Source organism: Astatotilapia calliptera, chromosome 9, assembly GCF_964374335.1.
Source record: "Astatotilapia calliptera chromosome 9, fAstCal68.1, whole genome shotgun sequence".
Classification (NCBI taxonomy): Eukaryota; Metazoa; Chordata; class Actinopteri; order Cichliformes; family Cichlidae; genus Astatotilapia; species Astatotilapia calliptera.
Window position 1 is genome coordinate 26304902 of NC_137430.1, and position 22726 is coordinate 26327627.

Sequence of the window (22726 nt, forward strand, 5' to 3'; positions counted from 1 at the left end):
GTTCATCCAGTGTATGGACAGATTTGAAATTAATGCTCAGTGGCATTAATGCAAAGAAGGTTGTCAGTGATGAGTTGTGACCATGTTATCACAGGACATTGAGCAGCAGTTTTAGTTTTTTATCAGTTTGAAGTGTCTGTTAAATACCTTCTTGATCACAGTGAAGCGCAGTGCAGGGTTTTCTTTAAAAAAAAATTCATTAGTAGTTTGTGAAACACAATCACTGTTTTTAAACTTTGCTCTGTTTCCCACTTTTCCTACCCCTTCATTTGCTGTTGCTCAGGTACTTATTATCAGTGAATGTGATTAAACAAGTGGTGTATTTGTGGCTGGTGACATGTTTCCTAATGTGAAAACAGACCCCGCTTTCCCCAAAACTGGCTTTGTTCCACCCTTTTTGAGCTGTTATTTCTTCTCATGCCCAGCCTAAGCAGTAGGATATCTTAAAACCAGAAAATGTTTTAGGGATTTGAAGATTTGATTTGTGATCAAAAACTTTAAGAATAAATGAGTTTAGATTGGATAATATTTTCTTGCAGTTTTATGGAGTAATTATTTTCGATACTTTAAGGCAAGAATTTGTTTTAAAGGAGTTTTCCTACAGTCAGTTGATCCTAAAGAAAGACCCAAAATCAACAATTTTATCAAGTATCCCAACTCTAACTTGCAAGTTCTCTGTGCCATACAGCTTCATTATCATCCAAAAACTGTTATAATCACATCTCTCAGGCTCTTCGGTGCACCCAGTGGTCTGTTTATTGGGAAATTTATGGGAAGAATATGATAAACACGTTCACTGACATGAACTCTGCAATTCCCAACTTGCTTAACGTTCTTTAAAGTTTACTTGACAACTACATTTTGTGTTACACGTTGAACTTGATCAAATGATGCTACAATCTACACTCAAAAAAATCTGTTGTTGGATGAACACAATTTAATCGTGGCACCTTTTTCCACGCAATTTAACCAAGTACAATAAACCATTTTTGATCATGTCAAACCAACACATTTGACATTTGGTGGTTTAATGAAAGCTAATTACGTTGGATCAACGTAGTATACTTACATTGATTTGAAGTGATTTATTTAAGTATGTAGAGTGAAATTTGTTTTAATTCATCCTACACAAGTTAAAAACTTTAGGAAAACACAAAATCTTGTTGTTTGAACAACTACTTTGTTAATCAAGGCAATTACTGCTAGTCTTGCTTAATGAACCAATATGGGGGTTGATGATTTCACTCATTTCAATCTAATTATTTCAATTAGATTTGTTTTCATTTGTTACACATTTAGAAACCCACTACTTTACAATAATAAAAAGTCACATTCAGATTATGATAACATTAACTTTATTAACTGGATTTACTGGACAATATAAGGCTACGTTCACACTGCAGGTCTTAATGCTCAATTCCGATTTGATCAAATCCGATTTTTTTGTCTGCTTGTTCACACTACAAATAAAATGCGACAGCAAACGCGCTCTAGTGTGAACCCTCAAAGCGGCCCGCATGCGCAAAAGAAGACGTCACACACAAAGCGCTCTGTTTAGACCCAGAGCAAACAATATTGTTTGACTGATGGCCTTAATATAAAGACTTTGGACTTTACGTTTCCCAATTTTTGCTTTAAGTTATATTTTTATTTACATAGTAATGTAAATAAATAAATAATTATCCTTATTGCTGTTTTAGAGAGGAGCGGTGCTTCAAAGGATAGTTGCAGATTTCTGTCAGAATCTGCAGATTATACAGTACAAATAAAATGTTCACGTTGTCTTCCCAACAGTTTCACTAACATCTACACTGGATGGCCAGGAAGCGTTCGCGATGTCTTCTCAGGCGCTGATAATTGGCGTCTGTCTTGTGTCAGTGACGTAAAAGACGGATTTAATGCGACCTCACCATTCAGACAGCAGTCGCTTTCTAAAACATCGGCTATGTATCGGATTCAATACCACATACGAAAGTGACCCAGATCGGATTTGAAAATATCGGATTTGCGCCGTTCACACTGTCATACCATGATCAGATATGGGTCGCATAGGATAAAAAAAAACAAATCGGATTTGATGTGCTTTCGCCTGAAGTGTGAACATAGCCTAAAAGCTTACCATTTTTGTACACCTGCAAGCATTATGCCACTTTAAAAGGTAAAACATTAGAATACTTATTTAAACAGGTAATGACATCTGAACTATGTTGGAACCAAAGCTTCCACAACTAAAAACGAATGCAAAATTTGCTCTATAAACTAATATGTCAACTGTATTTTAAAAAATTAAACTAAAAGATAAAAATACATTTCCCACGTGGCAAGTTAAAACATTTGACAAAATAGAATTACTATTGTGTGAATATGGAAAAAAAAAAAGTATAGAAATAATTTGGGTGCAATACAACAACAACAAAATCCATAGGGAAAAAAATACAGGGATTTAAAAAAACAAAACAAAACAACAACAACATTTTAGGAAGTAAAATGATCCATATCCTTATCCATATAAGGACAAACAAAAATCATCTGCAGTGCTGTATAAAAGGTGATTTGCCCAACAGAGAGAATCCAAAAACTTAACAAAAAATTATTTCTTTTTAAATGAGAGAAAAAAATATAATATAAACAACTCAAATATTAACATTATATACTGGAAATCACCATTGCACCAATAAACCATTCAAGACCTTCTATCAGTCATTTTCAAGTGCTCTCACCCCTTAAGCTCGTTTTTCAGAAACTGAGCTTTTGTCCATCAAGATTTAAAAGTATCTTCTGGAGGACTTCAAAGGTGCATTTAAGTTCTGGTGGGTAGCTCAGGTTCGAACAGTATATGAGTCCAAACAACAGAGCACATGCTTGTGCAATGTTACCCAAATCAGTGAGAGCCTCCACACCCTCAATCAGGACACCAATGTCCTCTGGGTCATCTTCAGGTTCAGCACCCTCCTTTTGGATGACGTACACGCCTATTACAGTTTGCTCCATGTAGCTTTTTGCCTCACTGTCCGTATCCTACATGAAAAAATATAAGACGACAAAGTTAAATTTGCAAAAGTAAAATAAAACAAGTAAAACTGTTTCTATGCTGTTCATAAAATCTAAGTAGTCAAAGTAATAAACAGGAAATTACACCACGAAAGTAGTTGTTAGTAATTACTCCAATACACAAATTATAAAATAAACATCTCATGTCAGTAGAATCTTAGTATTCCATAGATAGTAAAGGAAAAACATAAAACAAAAGAGGTGGCGTAATTGACCTCTCACCGGCCCCTCCCCTGAAAGAGCCATTGTCCAATTACACATCATAGCAACCGTTACTATGTCTGACAAACATTGACTTCAAGCAAGATGGTGAAGTGGTGCGCCCACCGATACCCCGAGAGATTGTGTCTAGAGGAGTTGTGTTCTTTCCAGTCACAAAGCCAAAAACAACGTGAATGGATTAAACAGTGTGGAAGGCCCCACTCCCAGATAAATGCACCAAACATTATGAAGCATGCCTGCTCGCACATCTGTTGCACTGGTCATGTTTGTCAGACGTAGCAAGAGTAACTTAGGGGGACCGGACTCGACAAAAGGCTAATTCAGCTGGTAAAATAAAAAAGGTATAGAAGTGTTAGTACTAAACAGCTCAAAGTTCATAGACATTTCTATTTACAAATACTGATGACCATTTCCTTCCAATACCAAATTCCAGAAATTCTTTATTGCAACGCTTAATACTGTTTGGTATTCAAGACATCCTTTCCTCAATGCCAGGTGTCTCGTTGCTAATCTCAAAATTTTAACGATTTGCATTTGAGGCAACATCACAATTTGTATGAGAATGTTACAGTCAACATGCTGTCACAATGACTCTAGGTATGTGGTATGAGGTGAGGAAAATTTGTCTTATCTTCCCATTTGTATTCAAAACTTTGGATTGAACTGTTAAGTTTTTCTAAGGTGAAATACTTTATGGAGATCAAATCAGCCAAGCATTCTGCTAGTTCTACAAGTATAATGCCCTCAAATAAATCGTGTACTATATCCAGGGTAAAGCCTGCAATAACATCAAAATGAGAGAGACTTTTTTAGTCAAAACACAGTCACATTTAACCCCACAACACAGGCTTGAGGTTTCCAATGCAGATTGTAAGTGAGCCTGATGGAGTTCACGTGTTCTACACTCAAAAACATCTGCAGTCAAAAACTGAATTTCATTTTTCTTAGCGACACAGAATCTACATACGTGTTTCCCAGAAATTTTTTTTAACAAAACCTGCAAGCCCGTGAGCAGCTAGGTTATCAGCTATTACGCAATTTACGGTGCCTTTAACAAACTCATTCATCTGAGCAATAAACACACCATCTTCTTCCAAGATCACAAGATCTTTTAACAGGGGTTCCAACACCTTTTCAAACCCAAATGTCTTTAAATCATCACTTTTCCAAAGAACAGCTAGGTAAATGTTAGTGCTGAATGAGAGCCTGGAGGCAAATTATCCAAGACCTAACAAATACCACAAAGCTTGTGTTTTTTGCGTGAGGTTCCAAGAGGATTGCAAACCTCAAAATCATCAATGTAAAGTGTAACGGAGATTCTCAGCACGTCAACAGCTAAAAGGCTATTGGTTCTAAAGTGTTTGCCATCTCGGAAAGACCTGTAAACACTCAGACCATCAGCCAAATCCTCACTTTTTTCTTGTCCTTTCTTGTTGCTCAATCACTCTATCAAGTAAGTGATTTTGACTCAATAATTCTTGCAATAACTTTAATAAAGGAATGTACTGACATGACTTTTGTTGATCAACAGATAAAATGTACTCAACAGGCTCTACGACCCTAAAGTTAACCTTATAGTATTGTTTTCATTTAAATGAAGTTCCTAGAGGGCCACACTTAGCTAAAATTTTTGATACAGGGTTAGAAATGCACACATTATTGGCAAGCTCCTCAACAACAGCCTGACCGATATGAAGGTTATGGCTCTTGAATACCTCTTCAACAGTTCGTTTTGTGACTGAAGTACAAGCAGAACTTAACAAAAAACTCAACTCCTCCACCAAGCCATCTACTGCTGTGGCTGGTATTTAAAATATGTATTCCAATTTTAACAATATCCCAGCTATGTTCTGTTCAACAAGCTCTGCCAAATTTTCAGTGGAATGATTACTTCCTGACACCAACTCAGTTCCAACAGCAACTAGCACCTACACCTTCAGGATACGGCTGGGCGATATGGCCTAAAATTTATATCGCGATATAATTTGAAGCATGTGCGGTAGCGATATATATCGCAATATATTCTTTTCTTCTGTATAACGTAATTTCCACACTATAAGGCACACTTAAAATCCTTTAATTTTCTCAAAAATCTAGAGTGTGCCTTATGTATGAATTCTGGTTGTGCTTACTGACCTTGAATCGATTTTGGCATGCAGAAATCTGTTAAAAAATGTTTTAGTACAACTTTGGTAAGCCGAACTGCTTGATGGATTGTCAGAGCATTACCGCTGCCATAGTGAGGAGCTTCGCGGAGTAATCTGGGTCCAAAACTCCGTCCTCTTCCATTCAAACAAACACTAAGAGTTAAAAACCGTCTAAATTCTTTCATCTTTAGTAAAATCATCAGCGTTGCTGCTTTACCAGGTGTAACAATTAAGTTTAACATCCAGTCATCCATGAAAACAGAATTTATTAAATTTAACGGAGTTAGAAGTTAACAGGAAGTCAGCTCGCTAGTTTCCACCTAAACATGACATACCATGTTCTGACTGAGAGATTTTTGAAACTTATTAAAACGTACAGCTCTGCTACCACTTCCAACATAAATGAAGACAGAAAACGAAACAGCAGTGACGTTTGCAGGGTTACTGAAGTTGGACTACCTGGTATATAATGTTGTGCTACGTGATTGCTAGCGACACAGCTATGTTAGCATAACATTAGCACAGTGAACCTGGAGGATGAACGCCAACTTTTTTTCCACTCGATAAAAGTTAACGTGAGGGATTCTGGTGGTCAGGGACAAATGCAATCGCATAGCAGGATGCTATACACGGGCCAAACTTCAGTCAGGAGAACAACTGAGATCATTCATCCACAATAAGAGGTTAGTTATTAATATACTGCAACAACATGGGAATAGAACAGCTGCGAGAGAATTCAATATTAACGAATCAATGTTACGGAAGTGGAGGAAGCGCAGTTTTTGGCTTTCCCCATATTTCAAAAGTGCTTCATCTCTTTGCTATGACTGTCGCCTGGCATAATTTGCAGATGATAATGGTTGTAGCCGCTGCGATGCTTTCGACCAAAACAGGCGCAGCTTGATGACATCATCAACATGCGCTATCGCGATAGAGCGGTATAGTCAAAATCTCTCTTTTTTTTTTCTTTTTTTTTTTGCCTGTCCCGTTTGGCTCTTTTGCCATCAGAATTGTTGTCTAAAGGCAAAGAAAGATGCCCAACGGATTTACTTTACCAAATTGACCATCCCAGCCTTGCCATAATGGTCCATTTGATTCACCTTTTATTGTTTATTTTATTTTCACTTGCTGAATACCGGACAGACTTGACTGGAGGAAAGAAGGGGAGAAAGAAAGAGGGAAAGAGAAACAGCTGAGAAGAGGGACGGGGGAGAAGGGCAAAAAACAAAAACCAACAGAATGGGCAGGAAAAAAAAAAAGAAAGAAAAGAAAAAAAATGCATATATCGATCACCTGGATCACCTGTTGAGAAAGAAAAAAGAAAACAAGCAGAAGAGAACAAGAGTAATAGAATAAACAACATCACAATGATATATGGGAATATGACAGTAAATACTAAATATTAAACATTATTGTGCAGCACATAAGATCAACAGAACACAGTGTGCTTTGAGGTAGGAGCCAAAAAGGGTGTAGTTTGTGGGTGTGATCACCCGTGTGTACACCTGTGAGCATGGACGCGCTTGTTTTTTAGTTTTTTTAAAGGTTCCTTCATGTAATGATCTGCTAGAGGGTGTGGGGGGGGGGCCACAGCCCCGTCCTCCGGGGCATGAAGCAGGTGTGGAGGAGATCAAAACTCCAGACATCCAGAGGCCCCCAGAACACAAGAGACCAAGGAAGACTAACAGAGGGGCAGCCGCGCCACTGTCCCAGAAAGAGCTGAGGAGAGTCCCAGATGAGGGCTCACTCAGCAGCCGCGGAGCAGAAGCCAGGGGGGTTGCAGTGACGCGCCCGTGAGCTCCGCCGGCAGCCAGCTGTGCCTGAGTGACCGAGCCCCAGGCCGAGAGGCTGAGGGCACCCCACCTCCGAAGTGGCCCGAGCGAGCCCCAGGCTCCAGGCCCCGATAAGCGGCCGCCAAGGAGTGAGCCGGTGTGTACCTGGACGCCCATCCCCAGATAGTCAAAATCTCTACCGTTGGCCAAATTTATATTGTTTCTATCGTATATTGTTTATATCGCCCACCCCTACTTCAGGGTCATCAGAATTTTGTGCTGGGTCAACACACACCACTAAACCTACCTTGAAATCTTTGAGTGAATTTAAATGATGCTTCCTCTTTTTGTGTGAAATGTACCAAAGATATTTGTCTTGAAAGAGCAGCCTGTAATACTCACTATTTCATAAATGTGATCCAATATGTCCAAAATAATCTCTCTCTGTGGTAAGGTCACTGCAGTCACATAACTTACACCTAAAAGTGACTGAACTGACAGCTGTCTGTTTAAAATGAGAAGAATGACATCTGTAAACATGTGTTTTTAGTCCACACCAAGTCTTAAATGTGCATGGACAATTTACATATATACAAAGATAACACTGGTTGGGTCCATAATGGTGATGTAATCTACAGTGTTTCAATAATTTGTACCCACTACTCTCCCTGATGGAACAACGCTTGCACTGCCACATACATGTCACTGAAAGAAAAAAAGAGAAGCAGTTTTTAAGGATGGTTTTATTGGCACCCTTTTTTTCTTTTTGATTAAATCACAAAACTATCATAAAAATGTATGATGGCAAAAACTTACCACGTATTAAAGAGGAGGCACAAACAATCAGAAAAAGGGGGCAGCTTTCTTTGAGGTGTTACTATGGTAAAGAAAACAGATAAAATATTTTATAAAAATTTCACAGTGGATTTTTTTTTACTTTGTTGCAAATGTATTTAAAAAAATCCAAAAACATATAAATACTTCTTGCAATATAAAATTCACGGATAAATATCCAATCGGTTGCAAAATGTAACAGCAGTGTTTCACACCATGCAATAAAGATGCTGGTAGTTACGGTAAAGGTCCTACAGGCAATCTTCATAACTATCCGCCATTGCCTTTTCCTCTGACCTCGTGTTCATGCTCTTTTTCCCATGCACTAGCGTTCAAGTCAATTCGAAGGATGCAGCCCCTGAATTTGGACACAGCTAATATTTAGCAACTCGCGCACGCTACAGTTTAACTTACATCAATGCGAGAGGCCAAACGCTTAAAAAAAAAAGAGAGAAAGAAAGAAGAAATGCAAATGAAAAAAGGAAGAAAGACCATGTCTTGCAATAACCGTAATTTAAAAGCAAAGTTACTGCTAACAGAGCAAGGTAAAAGTTCTATAAGACAGCCATATTAGCTTTAGCTAACTTCATTTACCATGAAAGGGAATTACAAACGTGTTAAATATTGTATTAAACATATCAATGACCGCTCAAAACACTATAAGACTAGCTACAGAAACGGGTAACAAGAAAAAATGAAAAGGAATAAGTGGAAATGCTAATAATGATATAAATATAGCCAGAGCGGATTAGAAATCTGGTATTAGACGGTACCCGATTTTCACTGTATTTGCTCTGCTCCCGCTGTCTAATTTCCAATGCAGACTTGCATTGGAAAAATGACAAGTTACACATTCGGAGTTAAAAACGTTATTGAACAATTAACCGATGGAATAACTTAGTTTGACTAAGATACTTTCAGTTATTTATTACTTACCTGTAGTGTGGAAGATTCCGCAGAGGGAAACGGCAGTTCACATAACTTTGTCCACGTTCCCGCCTCTTCACTTCTGGGAAGTTTGAGCATGCGCACTAGGCATCAGTTTTAGAGTTGTTGATTTAAAATAGTTACATTTCATTGAACTGAAGAATGCAAATCTAGTTCATTAAACGTTTTGTTATTTTATGTTAAACCAACAAGTGCTAATGATTTAAAAACAAAAATTCAATATGTTCATGTTAAATAGACAAATGTTTATTGAATTAATCAAACAAATGCCTTAGTTTACTTTTTTGAGTGTATCCACTTAATAAATTTCTCATTAAGCCTCAGGCACACAGGCCTAGATAACAGTCAGCAACCACTGCTAGGGAAAAATGTGTATTCCATTACCAGCTTTTAAGTGGGTGCTGGCTTTTGTTAGGTCAGTCTAGCAAAAGAGGGTGCTGCAGCAAAAACCTCCTTGTCAATCTGTAGCAGGATTCACTTATCAGTCTGTTTCTGCTCAATGTTTTTCCATATTTTTCAATGCTTTCAGTTATATTTAGCACCAGTACAATGGAAGCCCATTACTTTGAACTGTTGGAAGTCACACTGGACATTGGTTGTGGTGTTATTGTACTAACATTTTGAAATGATAAAATAACTGTTGAAATGACTGTTGTTTGAAGTATATTAGAGAATGCTTTTGTTGTCCAGAACTGGCACTTGCTGACTCATGAAATATAACTCTTTATCTCACCAAATCAATGTCTAATTTATTGTTTGTGAACCACTTGGAAAACGTTTGTCGTAGAATTCCAAAATTCTCCAGCTGTAGATATTAGATTAAAGTGAATTTGTTTTTAGAGGGTGAATTTCTTGTTTTAATACTTGGGTTAGAATGGCTGAAGTTCTGGACTTTTTGTTTAGTAACCACAAGTATGTCATATCATCAGATAATCAAGAAATCTCATGTGAAATGTGAAAAATCCTTTAATTTTCTCAAAAATTGAGATTGTGCCTTATGTAAGAATTCTGGTTGTGCTTATTGACCTCAAACCGATTTCTGCGTGCAAAAATCTGTTAAAAAAAAATGTTTTAGTACAACTTTGGTAAGCCGCACTGCTTGCTTGATGGATTGTCAGAGCATTACGGCTGCCGTAGTGAAAAGATTCGCGGAGTAATCTGTGTCCAAAACTCCGTCCTCTTCAGGTCCCAAAGTCAAACGAACACTAAGAGTTAAAAACGGTCTAAATTTTTTCATCTTTAATTAAATCATCAGCGTTGCTGCTTTATGGGGTGTAACAATTAAGTTTTACATCCAGGCATCCATGAAAACAGAATTTATTAAATTTAACGAAGTTAGAAGTTAACCGGAAGTTAGCTCGCTAGTTTCCACCTAAACATTTCATACCATGTTCTGACTGAGAAATTTTTGAAACTTATTAAAACGTACAGCTCTGCTACCACTTCCAACATAAATGAAGACAGAAAACTAAACAGCAGTGGCATTTGCATTTGCAGGGTTACTGAAGTTGGACTACCTGGTATATAATCTTGCTAGCGACACAGCTATGTTAGCATAACATTAGCACAGTGAAGCTGGAGGATGAACGCCAACTTTTTTTCCACTCGATAAAAGTTAACGTGAGGGATTCTGGTGGTTAGGGACAAATGCAATCGCATAGCAAGATGCTGTAAACGGACCAAACTTCAGTCAGGAGAACAACTGAGATCATTCATCCACAATAAGAGGTTAGTTATTAATATACTGCAACAACATGGGAATAGAACAGCTGCGAGAGAATTCAACATTAATGAATCAATGTTATGGAAGTGAAGCAAGCGCAGTTTTTGGCTTTCCCCATATTTCAAAAGTGCTTAATCTCTTTGCTATGACTGTCGCCCGCCATAATTTACAGACGATAATGGTTGTAGCCGCTGCAATGCTTTCGACCAAAACAGGCGCAGCTTGATGACATCATCAACATGCGCTATCGTGATAGAGCGATATAGTCAAAATCTCTATCGTTTATTTATATTGTTTCTATCGTATATCGTTTATATCGCCCACCAGAATGACTCGGGGGTATTGATTCATTTAAACTAAATTCAAATTCAAATTTTAAATGTTAAAATTCAAATTTTAACATAATCATCCTGCTGCAACCAGGTTTCTGTAAGGCAGAATAAATCGATTTGTTGATCAATTATTAAGTCATGTACTAACAGAGACTTGGAGGAGACAGACCTAATATTTAATAATCCACATTTCACTGTTTTACTCTTTGGTTCAGATGTGGATACTGTATTGTTCTTTCTTTGTGATTTTTTATGTTTAAGATGTTTATTGCTGGTTTTTAGTTTGTTTGTTTTTTTTCTTTTTTGGAGCTGACAGTCTCTATGGAGATGGGTTTTTGGGGGAGTAGCAGGAGGAGAGAAGCTGCAGAGAGGCGTGTAAGACTGCAACTCTGCTTCCTGGTCCCAACTCTGGATAGTCATATTTTGGGGGGTGTGGTGAGAATAAGGCACGGCGGGACCACGGAGTATCATTCAGAGCCATCTTTATTTACATCTCACCACAACAACACCCAAACCCCTGAGTCCCCGTGTTTTTAACGAGGCGGGCGTGATTAAGTATGCCGTGCAGGTGCGTCCGCCCTCCCTGCACGGCATCACAGACCACGCCCCACCACAGAGGGTTTAATAAATTTGTCCATATTTCTAGAAATGAGAGCTGCTCCATCCAAAGTGGGATGGATGCCGTCTCTCCTAACAAGACCAGGTTTCCTCCAGAAGGTTTGCCAAATATCTATGAAGCCCACATTGTTTGATGAGTCTGTGTTGTTTCATATTTTTATTTTCTGATTTGATCAGAGAAAATTTAGCCTTTAAATCTTTTTAGGATGCAAGTGCTGACTTTTACAAGCTTCTGATGTTGTTGTGGTCGAGTCAAAAGAAATGGAGCCAATTTCTTTCCAGTGCAGCTATTATTTTACACTTCCAACTCAAGTTCAGGTCTGTTTCTGAGAAGCCCAGTGCGTCTTCAAAAGGAGCCACAAGGGCACTTTATGAAGGTGCAAAACCCTTTTCACAACGGCCTGTTGTATGAAACCAGTGGTTCCATAATTCAGCTTCTTTTCATTATAGTAAGTGTGTTCCAGGGAATAGCTCAGTCTGTGAAATCCCTTTTTATATCCATCTCCTTAGCTGCCTTTCAGCAGTGCACTCTTGAGGATCTTATATTCGCTCCTGGCTGCCCATGTGTGTTTCTGCATGCTGACACTGAGCAACACAGAGACCTCCCGGTCAGATCCATTAATTAGAATCACTTTACTTGATAACAGGTGAAAGTATATTAGCTGTGTACCTGCTTTGAATGTGATCAAATAGTTTTACAGCAGCAGTTTTAGTTTCTGGCAAAGTTATAGTTGCTTTCTGTGGTTTGAAAACTCAAAAGTTTCCTGTTTTTAGGCTATTGGTTGCTCTTTTTTGTGTTTTCTTTTGTAAATCTTGATACATCTTTTTGTTACCCTGTAAGTTAAACTGTCAATGTACATTGTGTTTGGAGCACATTTTGCATCACCACAGGCATTTAAATTGCCACTTAAATAGTGCAGGGATTTTCATTACCACCTTTAAAAGGGAATTTAAACTCTCACATAATCATTTGAACCAAGACAGTCATTTGGCCCTATTTGGCCTGATTGCCTGGCACACTGCTGGCTTGGCCGTGACTTTACATATTGTTTTCTCGAGCTCTGTCCTTGTCTCGCTGCACTTCCAATCTGCCGCCTTTATTGAAATGTATATCATGGCCCTGCAGCGGCCCATTTTCATATAACTGGTAGAGGCAATTTTATTGACTTATTGCGAAAAAGCTGGTGTATTGCGCATCGCACAAGCCTCATCTGTCACCCGCATCCCTGGCAGTTAAAAAGGAATGATTTGTTGTGTTAACTCCCATGGTGCTCTACATTGCCCTAAAACAAGATGCTGTTCCCCTTGACAATGAACACTCACTGCCTGAACATAAACAACAGTTTTATTGTGCTCCAGTCTGCGAGCTTCCAAATCAATGCTTTGTAAATCATCCTCAGGAGGCATGCAAACACAGATCCACTATGTGTTGCCAAAACATCTATGGACACACTGGCACATCAATACAGATGGATGAAGAGCACGGGGCCAATGCCGTGTACTGTCAGCCAATAATAATGAGTGCTTCTGTGGCAAAATAGCAGGGATTCTGAAAGATGAAGGGATCGGTGAAGCCATCAACTATCGTTTCAGCTCACTTCTAAACTTGAGCCATCATTAAAGTGTAACAAAAGCATAATACTTTCTGATATTCTGCAACTGCTGAACCTCACCCTTGCTGCCTGTTTATATTAGTTTCACTTAATGGGTTTTGTGCCTCCAGAGATGGTAAAATCTAAAAGGAGCAGCAAGCTGTACACAACAGCAGAAAGTGGGACAGATATACAGGTGCAATGTGGGGGAAAAAAAAAAAAAACTCCTACTCAGCCCTGCCTGTTATAGTAGCCTGGTTTAGCCTATAGATGTAGTGCTTACAAGTGTGCAGTCTGTTGCATGGCAGAGCCTCAGGGATAAATCTTTGTGCCTCATTATCTCTTCTCTTAATGATAAAGTTAATGTATGTCTTAATGACTGCAGGGTGGGACAATTACTCTGGAGCTTAAACCTATAGCCTACTCATAAAGACTTTGAGTATGTCAAATAACATCAGTGATAATAATTGTGAGCATTTTTTTTTAGCATGCGCTATGTTTGTGGTCTGTAATTGGCATTTTAACATAGGTTTTTTCATCCTTAGAAACTGCAGTGCTTGCAGATGGTGATAGTGATGCAGAAGGTGAAACTGGGACATCCATGGTCGTATGAAAAAAGTATTTTCTCCTTCCTGATTTCTCTTTTTTTTACATATTTGTCATATTTACATGTTTCATGTCATCAAAAAAATTCTAATATTAGACAAAGATTACAAAGATAAAAACAAATGCAGTTTTCAGTGATGATTTCTTTTATTGAGGGCAAAAAAACTATCTAAACCTACATGGGCCTGTGTGAAAAAGTAATTGCCCCCTAAATTTCACATTATTTTGCTGTGGAGGAAATTTGACTCACTCCTCTTTAGACAATTGTTTTAATTCAGCAACAATGGATGGTTTTCGAGCATGAGTGGCATCTTTAAGGTCATGCCAAATGTCATGATTTGATGGTGTGTTTGCTTTTTTATTAGTTTCGTGATCTGAAACATGTAAGTATGACATATTTCAAATACTGTAGAAGTTTGTTCTATGTAGAAGAAAAAGCTGATGCATTACCTTGCTGCTAATAGTAATGCTAGTCTCTCTTATTAGAACATTTTTGATGTGCCAAGTTTTGATATGTTGCACAACACAAAGAAAACTTCTTTCATATTTTTACTGTAATTTAGATTGGGTGATAGCACTCTCATTTTTGATTTGTACATTCGTAGCTAGGAGTATAGAATAAACCGATGGTGCCACATTAAAATAATATAAGAGGAAATTTTTGCAATTAAAATGACTGTGTCACTAAATGATCCGACGTTACCTACCTTTATAGATCCTTTAAAAATGGTTACATGTAGATTGTCGAAGACCAGAAGAATACTACGTTGATATACTACATGAACATTTGGCAGACTGATACTAAACCCATCAGACGGAGTAGCTCACTACCAAAGATAAAGAGGAGGAATTAGCCAAGCTTTGTCCAAAGGTAATAAAAGTCTACCCACCAGCATCTCTTACTGTCACACATTACACGTTTTATCTTTTTTTTATATTATCTGTATGAAAAATTGTGAATGTGTTTTTCCCGGGAGTTACACAATGGACTATTTCTTTGGTCTAGCACAGTTCCTAATGTCTGCAGAGTAGATGCATCCCATTAGGTTTAAAAATAGCAGGCCTTGGATCCACTCATACTGGCATAGAAGTTTGCTGCATAAATGCCTGCAAACTGCAGGTAAAAGTGATCAACACTTGTCAAAAGGGAACATATTGGCTTATTTCAGGGATGGTTGCATTCAGCTTCTTTTGATGCACTGCAGCACAAATAGGAAAAAAAGGCAACCCACATCCAAATCATCTATAATTTTCACATTATGAGGTGAATTTTAAAATGGGAATAAATACTGTGGTTTCCATTCGATAAGAACTTTTAGACTTTTATTATTATACACCACTGTGTGCTGACAGACCATGTTGATGCAACTGTTGTATTTGTCTGGTGATGTATTCTCTTTCTCTGTAATGTGCTTTCACTTTCTGCTTAATAAAAGTTCCCGTGTGATGCATTGTCTTCGTGGAAAGCACACACGCACACACACAAACGCACATTGCACTTAGATGCAGCTTTCCACTGTTATTTACCAGATGTTTTCTAGTTTTTCTGGCATGTACACACAGGCTGTGTGTGAAATGTGACACTAATTTGCATGCTGACAACGATTTCCAGTAAGATTACATCCTGCTGATTGATGGCCACGCTGTTGCCCCAGAAACCACCTTGGGTATGTGATATGACTCTCCTGTTATCAGACATTAAAGCATATTCCTGTAGTTAATCTTCCCAAATGGGCGCTCACAGAAAATATCTGGCATCCATGGGCCTTGACTGGGAATGAAAGACGGCCATTTCCAGGGGTAATGTATGAATGCAGTTCATTTCAAAGCAGCAAAAATTACAAAGAAAGAAAGTTTCATTATTCAATGATAAAGTGAAGAAACTACAAGATTTTAGTGCAGCTGTATGATGGCAGAGAGCGGCGCTTTGTTAAAGTGAATAAGCTCTTTTGATAAATCACTGTGTCTGATGGCTCAAGATGGTGTATGGCTGCATAAAAGAACCAATGGTTTATCCCTCTACAGTCAAACCTGCCAACACACTGCTGTCCAATTATCAGCCCCTATGCATCATACCCAGGTCTACAGAGAAACCCTATTTGCTGTGATAAAACTTGAAAGCCCTCATATATAGACCTGACTTCAGGCCAATCCATACCTTTTTTAAATCCAGCTCGTTTAGCAAATTTCAGGCTTAAATCGAGGCTTTTTGTATCTCTTTTTGATTGATACTAATTTTTATGCATTTCATGTTATATAGAAAGTACACAGCAAATCCAGCATGTCCAAATTAACACTGTCGGATTTGATTTCAACACTATTAAAGTGTCTATATGGGTCCACACCAGAGAGTGTTAATTTAACTCTTTTTGGAGAGTTGGTACGTTAACTCTGATTTAGTGTTAAACACCAAATCTGTCTGGAGTTGATAATTTAACACTTGGTGTTAAGAGTTTATATATTAACTCTCAAAGAGTATTTTAGTTTAACTACATAAGAGTTATCTTCTAATTCATTCTAAAAAGCAGGAATTTTACTGTTCTGAACTTCTAGAAATTTCTTTTGGAAATAAACATTTACTAAAAAGATGCAATGGTTTTTGAAAAACATTTATTCTGAACTGTGCACCACAATTTCAAAACATTTTCTGAAAGATGTAACAGTGTACATGGTCTCACTTTCATTAGAATTGTATTTATCAAAAGGTCTGACATGGTAAATGCAAATAACAGCATTCTCATCACTTATTTCTTCAATACAATATGCATGTCCTTCATTCATCCCTTTGTGGAACTTCAACGCACTTCTGCTCTCCCCCATATTCCATCTTCACAAGCATATCCTGTGCGAAGATTGAATAAAAATTAGTTGACATTAATTAATGGCATAAATAATCCAGCAAACAATTGCAGCACAGTAAAAAAAAAAAAGGAATCCTCTTTGAGCCATTACTTGTGTAAAGTATTTTCCCAAAAGACAAGGACACAGACAACAGGTAATACTGAACTAAATGTAAAACCTCAACCTTTTTTTTTTTTTTACCTAAACCGTGTGCACAAAACTCTGGAGGGATCTATGCTAACGTAGAACCCAGTCAGGACCTCAGCTACTGCTGTTTGCTCGTTTTTTTTTTCTGGGCGATCGTTTTCAGGCTTCAAGTAGCACCATTATATCAACATTTCACATTCTAGACCAGTGGTTCTTAACCTTGTTGGAGGTACCGAACCCCACCAGTTTCATATGTGCATTCACTGAACCCCTCTTTAGTGAAATTTTTTTTTATTTTTTTCAAATTCAAGACATAGATATGTTTTTTACTGGTGCACAAAATGAGCTGTGCATGTCATGGCGGAGGCTCTGCCGAACCCCTGAGACCAACTCATCGAACCCCTAGGGTTCGATTGAACCCAGGTTAAGAACCACTGTTCTAGACATTGTTTTAGGTGTATTTGACCAAAAGTTTGACTGAAAATTCACATGCAAGCTTTTTTCAAGGCTGTGGTATTTGCCCGCAAACAATACCTTTCAGCTAGCTAAAACAGAATATTATGCTATCACCGAGCAACATGGCTAATGCCTTTCACACAGCTTTGTCTCAACTCCAAAGAGCCACAGAAGTAAAAGCTCATAATAATAATTGAAACAATCTTTGAAAAAATGACTTACCAAGCATGGCAAACAACTCAAATATGTAGTGCAAAATGTTCTGAAACGGCTTCACTTCAGCTTCGATTGGAGCCGTGCTGGGGGCGGAGTCTGTGAATTTACTCTATTGGTGTCATAGCCCCTGTAGGAGTTCAGAGTTAAGAGGTCAAGAGTTAATGTTTCCATTGTAACACCTCCAGATTTGACAGAGAAACACTAATTTTTAACACTCGAACTATCCTTTTACACCTCAGAGTTACATTAAAAGAATGTGACTCTGCTTAGAGTAAAATTAACTCTACTTTTGCAAGAAGACTATTAACGCCAAAACATTTAACACTTTTGAATTTGCTGTGTACTTTGAATTGCACTTGTACTTTAAATGTGCCTTTCCTTAAAAATAAACTTGACTGGACTGCTGATTTTGGGGCCTTATGACCCAAAATGATTGTTAAACCTACAGGAGCAATTATCTGCACCCAACCTCTAGGTAACGGTAACTACAAAATGCACTGGTGCATTTGTGTACTTTTATCTCTGTGCTGTAGAGATCAAATATATTTTGCACTTAGATGTGTGCTAGATTCGCTTATTTGAAACATGCAGGGCAGCTATTAGCACTACATCTGAAGGTATACTTTATGAAATTAATCAAAGAAAGGGGGGAAATACGCTGTAAAATTCAGTGGGCTGTATCTGTCTGATAGATAAATGAACCACACAGGCCAGCCTTAATGGTTGCTAGCATTGCAGAGTAACCAGTTCTAATCATTTAGCAGTCTGATGACAGTTAAAAAGGACCAACGTGTAAATACTGATGGAGCTGCCGAGGATCTTATAAAAAAGGAGAATATGTTTTCATTTTGTGTGGGAAGTGACAGGTGTGTTATTTTCCAGTCAACTCACGGAGTCTACCTTGGAGAAGCGGATGAACCATAAAAAGCAATAATTTGCTCAATCTTCTTTCTAAAGTGTGATTATCCAGTCATACTTTAGCAACTGCAGGTGGGTATGACAGAAGATAGCCATATTTACTAACATTTGCTAACTTTCACTACCAATGATTATAGAATTGTTGAGGCCAAAAGCATTAAATAAACTGACTATATTAGTGTACGGAGATTCGGGTTATTTGCTGGCACAAACTGGGGCAAAACCAGAGTATCATAGCCAAATAATATACAGTAATAATATACAGTTTGAACGATTTATTGACGTGTAATTTTTGTTAATACAGGGCCTTGCAAACAGGGGTCTTGGGGGCACAACACAGGAGGCCAATTCTACGAAAAAAACAAAAAAGTGCTAGTCTGAGTGGTCTGAGGAGAGGAAACGTTCATATTCAGATCAAATTGGTTTCATATTTGGATCATCCAGAAAAAAAAGGCCACAGAAGGAGCAACTGGCTGGAGTTCCTCAGGTAGCAGGAGATTGAGGAGGGTAGACAGACAGGTGAGTCTCACTGGTGCGCATTCATTTCCAGAGAATGCGCACCAGCTTTGAGAAAATAGGTGAGTCTTACCCAAGGGAAATGAGCCCTTCAGCACTGTTTCTCATCAGACCATCAGTGACCTACTAGTTTAAGGACAAGTTCAACCTTCCACTCATCACCTTACTTAGGATTTGGCCATTGGCTACGTCCTTGTTTCTCTGTCTCTCAGAAATTCTCCCACATTGGCTAAACGACTTATTCCATAGAACTTCTTCCTAGAAGATAATTTGACTATTAAAGGACGGTAAATGGCCTGTATTTTATAGCGCTTTACTTAGTCCCTATGGACCCCAAAGCGCTTTACACTACATTCAGTCATCCACCCATTCACACACTGGTGATGGTTAGCTACATTGTAGCCACAGCTACCCTGGGGCGCACTGACATAGGCAAGGCTGCCGGATACTGGCACCACCGGGCCCTCTGACCACCAACGGGTAGGCAACGGGTGAAGTGTCTTGCCCAAGGACACAACGACCAAGACGGTCAGAGCCGGGGCTCGAACCGGCAACCTTCCGATTACAAGACGAACTGCCAACTCTTGAGCCACGATCACCCATGATACCAGCAGGCAGAACGGGATACCAGCAGGCAGAACCTAGGGTAGGACCTGCCCACCTCCACTTGAGAGCAAAACATTAGCAAAGACAAATTGGAGGAGCTTCTAACCAGCCCAGGGCCACATGATAATACAAACAGGCCTATTCTCTAACAGACAGTAAATTGGGCAAATCATAAAAGTATTAATATAGACTTTGAAATTATTGTTTTTGTCACAAGTTAAATACTGAAATGTGCACAAAACACATTCTAACGCTAGGCTAATTAGCTAACTAGATGGCTTCTTAACATTTTACCCACCAAAATCACAAAACAAATAAGATCTAGTCATCAAATTCTTCATCTGATCCAATTCAGGATAAGTAGTGTTGGAGGTTATAGGCCTGAAATCAGGGTACATCCTGGACAGATGACCAGCCTATAATTTGTGTTCACACACAATTTAAAATCACAAGTTAATCTAATAAGCAGGTTCATCAAGATCTTGCTGTCAAGTCCTATAAATCTGGGAGTTTTGCTGGACTAAAGGAGAAAGCCTGAGTAGCTGGTAAGAACCCACACAGTCACTGGGAGAAAATGCAAACTCCACTCTCTTTCCTGTGAACTTATTCAACATCATAGTGGAACATTTGAATGGTTTAACAGCAGCAGCAGTAATTAAGAAGGTACTAACGATGATTGTTACTTAATTGCTGCTTTTTGCTCCAATTCATTTCTGAAATAACTCTGGGTATTCGGTCAAACCTACTGGTTTTTATTAAAATTACAATCAAGGTTAGGTAATGTCCACACTGATGCCTGTAAAAATGCAAATGCACCTTCGTGTTGAGAACCTGATGAGTTATATAAATCAGAGAGGAGAAAACATGGAGAAATTATGCAATATTATTTAAAAATAATACATGCTGACATTGATTTTTTTTCCTTTCTTGTACTTTTACCCAACGCTCCATCCTGTTGAACTGTTCAAGTGTGGGTAGTGAATCCGAAGCCAGCTGCTGTGCTGCGGGAACTCCTCATCCATCCCTGAGCAGGTTAAAGTGATGAATCTGATCCAAGTTCCTGACAAACGCCTGCTGTTCAAGGCAACTGTTTCATTAATATTCAGATGTGCTTACTGGCTCCATCATGTTGTGGAGGGAGGCACAAGTCTCCTTAAGTTGGAAGATAATCATCAGAACTTTTACATTTTCTGTTGTTAACTGGTAGAAGTGACTTTGGGCATCTGTATATTACGTTAGTAGTATTTGAACTACAGAAATATTAAAACCTTTATGTTACCTTTTTGAAGCCTAACACCACATTATTGCACCATATTTCTTGCTCTGTATTTATGCACCATTTTTCTGGCCTTTGAGTTCATTAGTGATGGTAACGATCTGTTGCCTTGACAGTCCGGGGCAGGGAAGGTCATCACAAAGCTCTTATCTAGATTATGAAGCTCCCCACCAGCGGAGAGGTGAGGCATTTTTCTTTCTCTCTTTTTTTTTTTTTAGAGAGAAAGGTGTTTGAGATGCAAATCACTTGATAGTGTGTGGACTGGGATAGTTGCTTCCTGCTGCTCAGTAATGGCCTTCAAATGCAGCTATCTCTAGTTCACTTTTCACTCTTAACCTGTAGCTAAAATGAGCCACATTTGAAAGCAAACCTACCTTTACCCAGAACCTCTCCACCCTACCCCCTTTGAGTTTCACATAATGATAAACATCAGTTGAAGACAAGCTTATTGTTTCAGTAAAGGTTTCAGTGGTCATCTCGTTTACGATTTACGTAGACTTAATTTAGTTTGAGGCTGGTATTGCTAATTCTAGTCTTCTTTGAGGCAAGTTCAGTATCTCTCAGGCTGCCATTACAACAGCAAAAAACCACAGTGACAACAGTTTAGAAGATACCATGGTATCAAGTAATTAAGTTGATAATGAAACCATCGATTTGTCCTGTGAAGATCTCGGTTAAGTTTATTGTGCTGGATGACTGCCATCATCAGAATGAAGCTTTGTTTTCTGGACTCACTCCACTGGGGATCCAGGCCAATCAATCCAGGATTTGAGCACATTCTAATCATTTTTTTGTCTAAAAGGGTTTTCTGGCTCTTCTCGGAGGCTTGACTTGGAATGCACCCAGTCCCAAAAACAGAGCTATAAATACTGACAAAGACATGTGGAGTTACACTGTAGTTCCTGCATGATATAATGCAGAGGTTATTAAGAAGAATGTCTTGTCTAGTCTTAAACGTTTGGGACTTTTCCGGATGTAGCCAAGAACGCCATGCAGAGTCCTCTTTGTGCAAAATGAATACAGAAAATATTAAGTGTGTGCAAATTTGTGTATATAAATACCTGTTTGTTGTTTCAATGCAGGAAACCAAGAATCTTTCGAGGAACTGTGCTTCCATTTTTGGCCTCTGAAACCTTGTACTGGATGTAATCCTTCTATGGTTGGGCACAAAGGCATAAACAAAAGCCCTCTTTGCTACAGAAGTATTTTCTAACTATTGGACCAGAGTTTTAAGGGATTACTGTTGTTTATCGATCAAAGACCGATCCTGTAGCTGCTGTGCAAACTAGTGTAAAGTTATAAATGATAGTAGTAGTAGCCACATTTCTGGCTTTCACCCTCTTGGCTTGCGGTTGCCTGGCATAACCGTATTTGGATAAGATGTTGGTTATCAGCTAGTACTAGGAACACACTTCTATAGAATGCGTTCATTGCACAGACACAGTTCCCTGGAAATTAGGGCACACTTACATAATTGACATGCTACTACAGTGCCATTCACCAGAAAATAAACTCAGCACAGAATTAACTCCATGTTTTGTTTTTTGGTTTTGTTCGTTTTCTTCTAAAGTTCAAAGCTGGTATTTGCACTTAGCTATTGAATTATTTTTATCAAATTATAATTATGCAGAAATATGGCAACAGGTAATACTGCAATGTGGAAAGCTCGCAATCTGCATAATGTTACATAAAATTGTGATGACACACAAACAAAATGTATTATTTGGAGTGTTTGTTTGCTGCGGGTTTCATGAAAGTGACCTTTTACCGATTCAAATGTACCGTGGTAAGCTGTGTTGTTTCATTATTTAAAGACTGAGTTCACCGAATTCACAAATGACGATGTTCTCAAAAACCTCAGGTGGGAGGCTATTTATCCACCCGTGGGTGGGGTTAAAAAGGTTC

General features: G+C 38.4%; 1 protein-coding gene and 1 long non-coding RNA gene across 2 annotated transcripts in view; one reads left to right on the plus strand and one right to left on the minus strand.

The window, feature by feature from the left end:
* The window catches only part of LOC113029320 (A-type potassium channel modulatory protein DPP6), a 263030-nt gene that overhangs the window by 8709 nt on the left and 231595 nt on the right, over positions 1 to 22726 (plus strand). The window lies entirely within an intron of this gene.
* LOC145430848 (uncharacterized) lies at positions 16439 to 17627 on the minus strand. The gene is made up of 2 exons (XR_013911166.1): positions 17512 to 17627; positions 16439 to 16687 (listed from the first exon to the last, which is right to left on the minus strand). It is a non-coding gene; the product is annotated as an uncharacterized LOC145430848 (long non-coding RNA).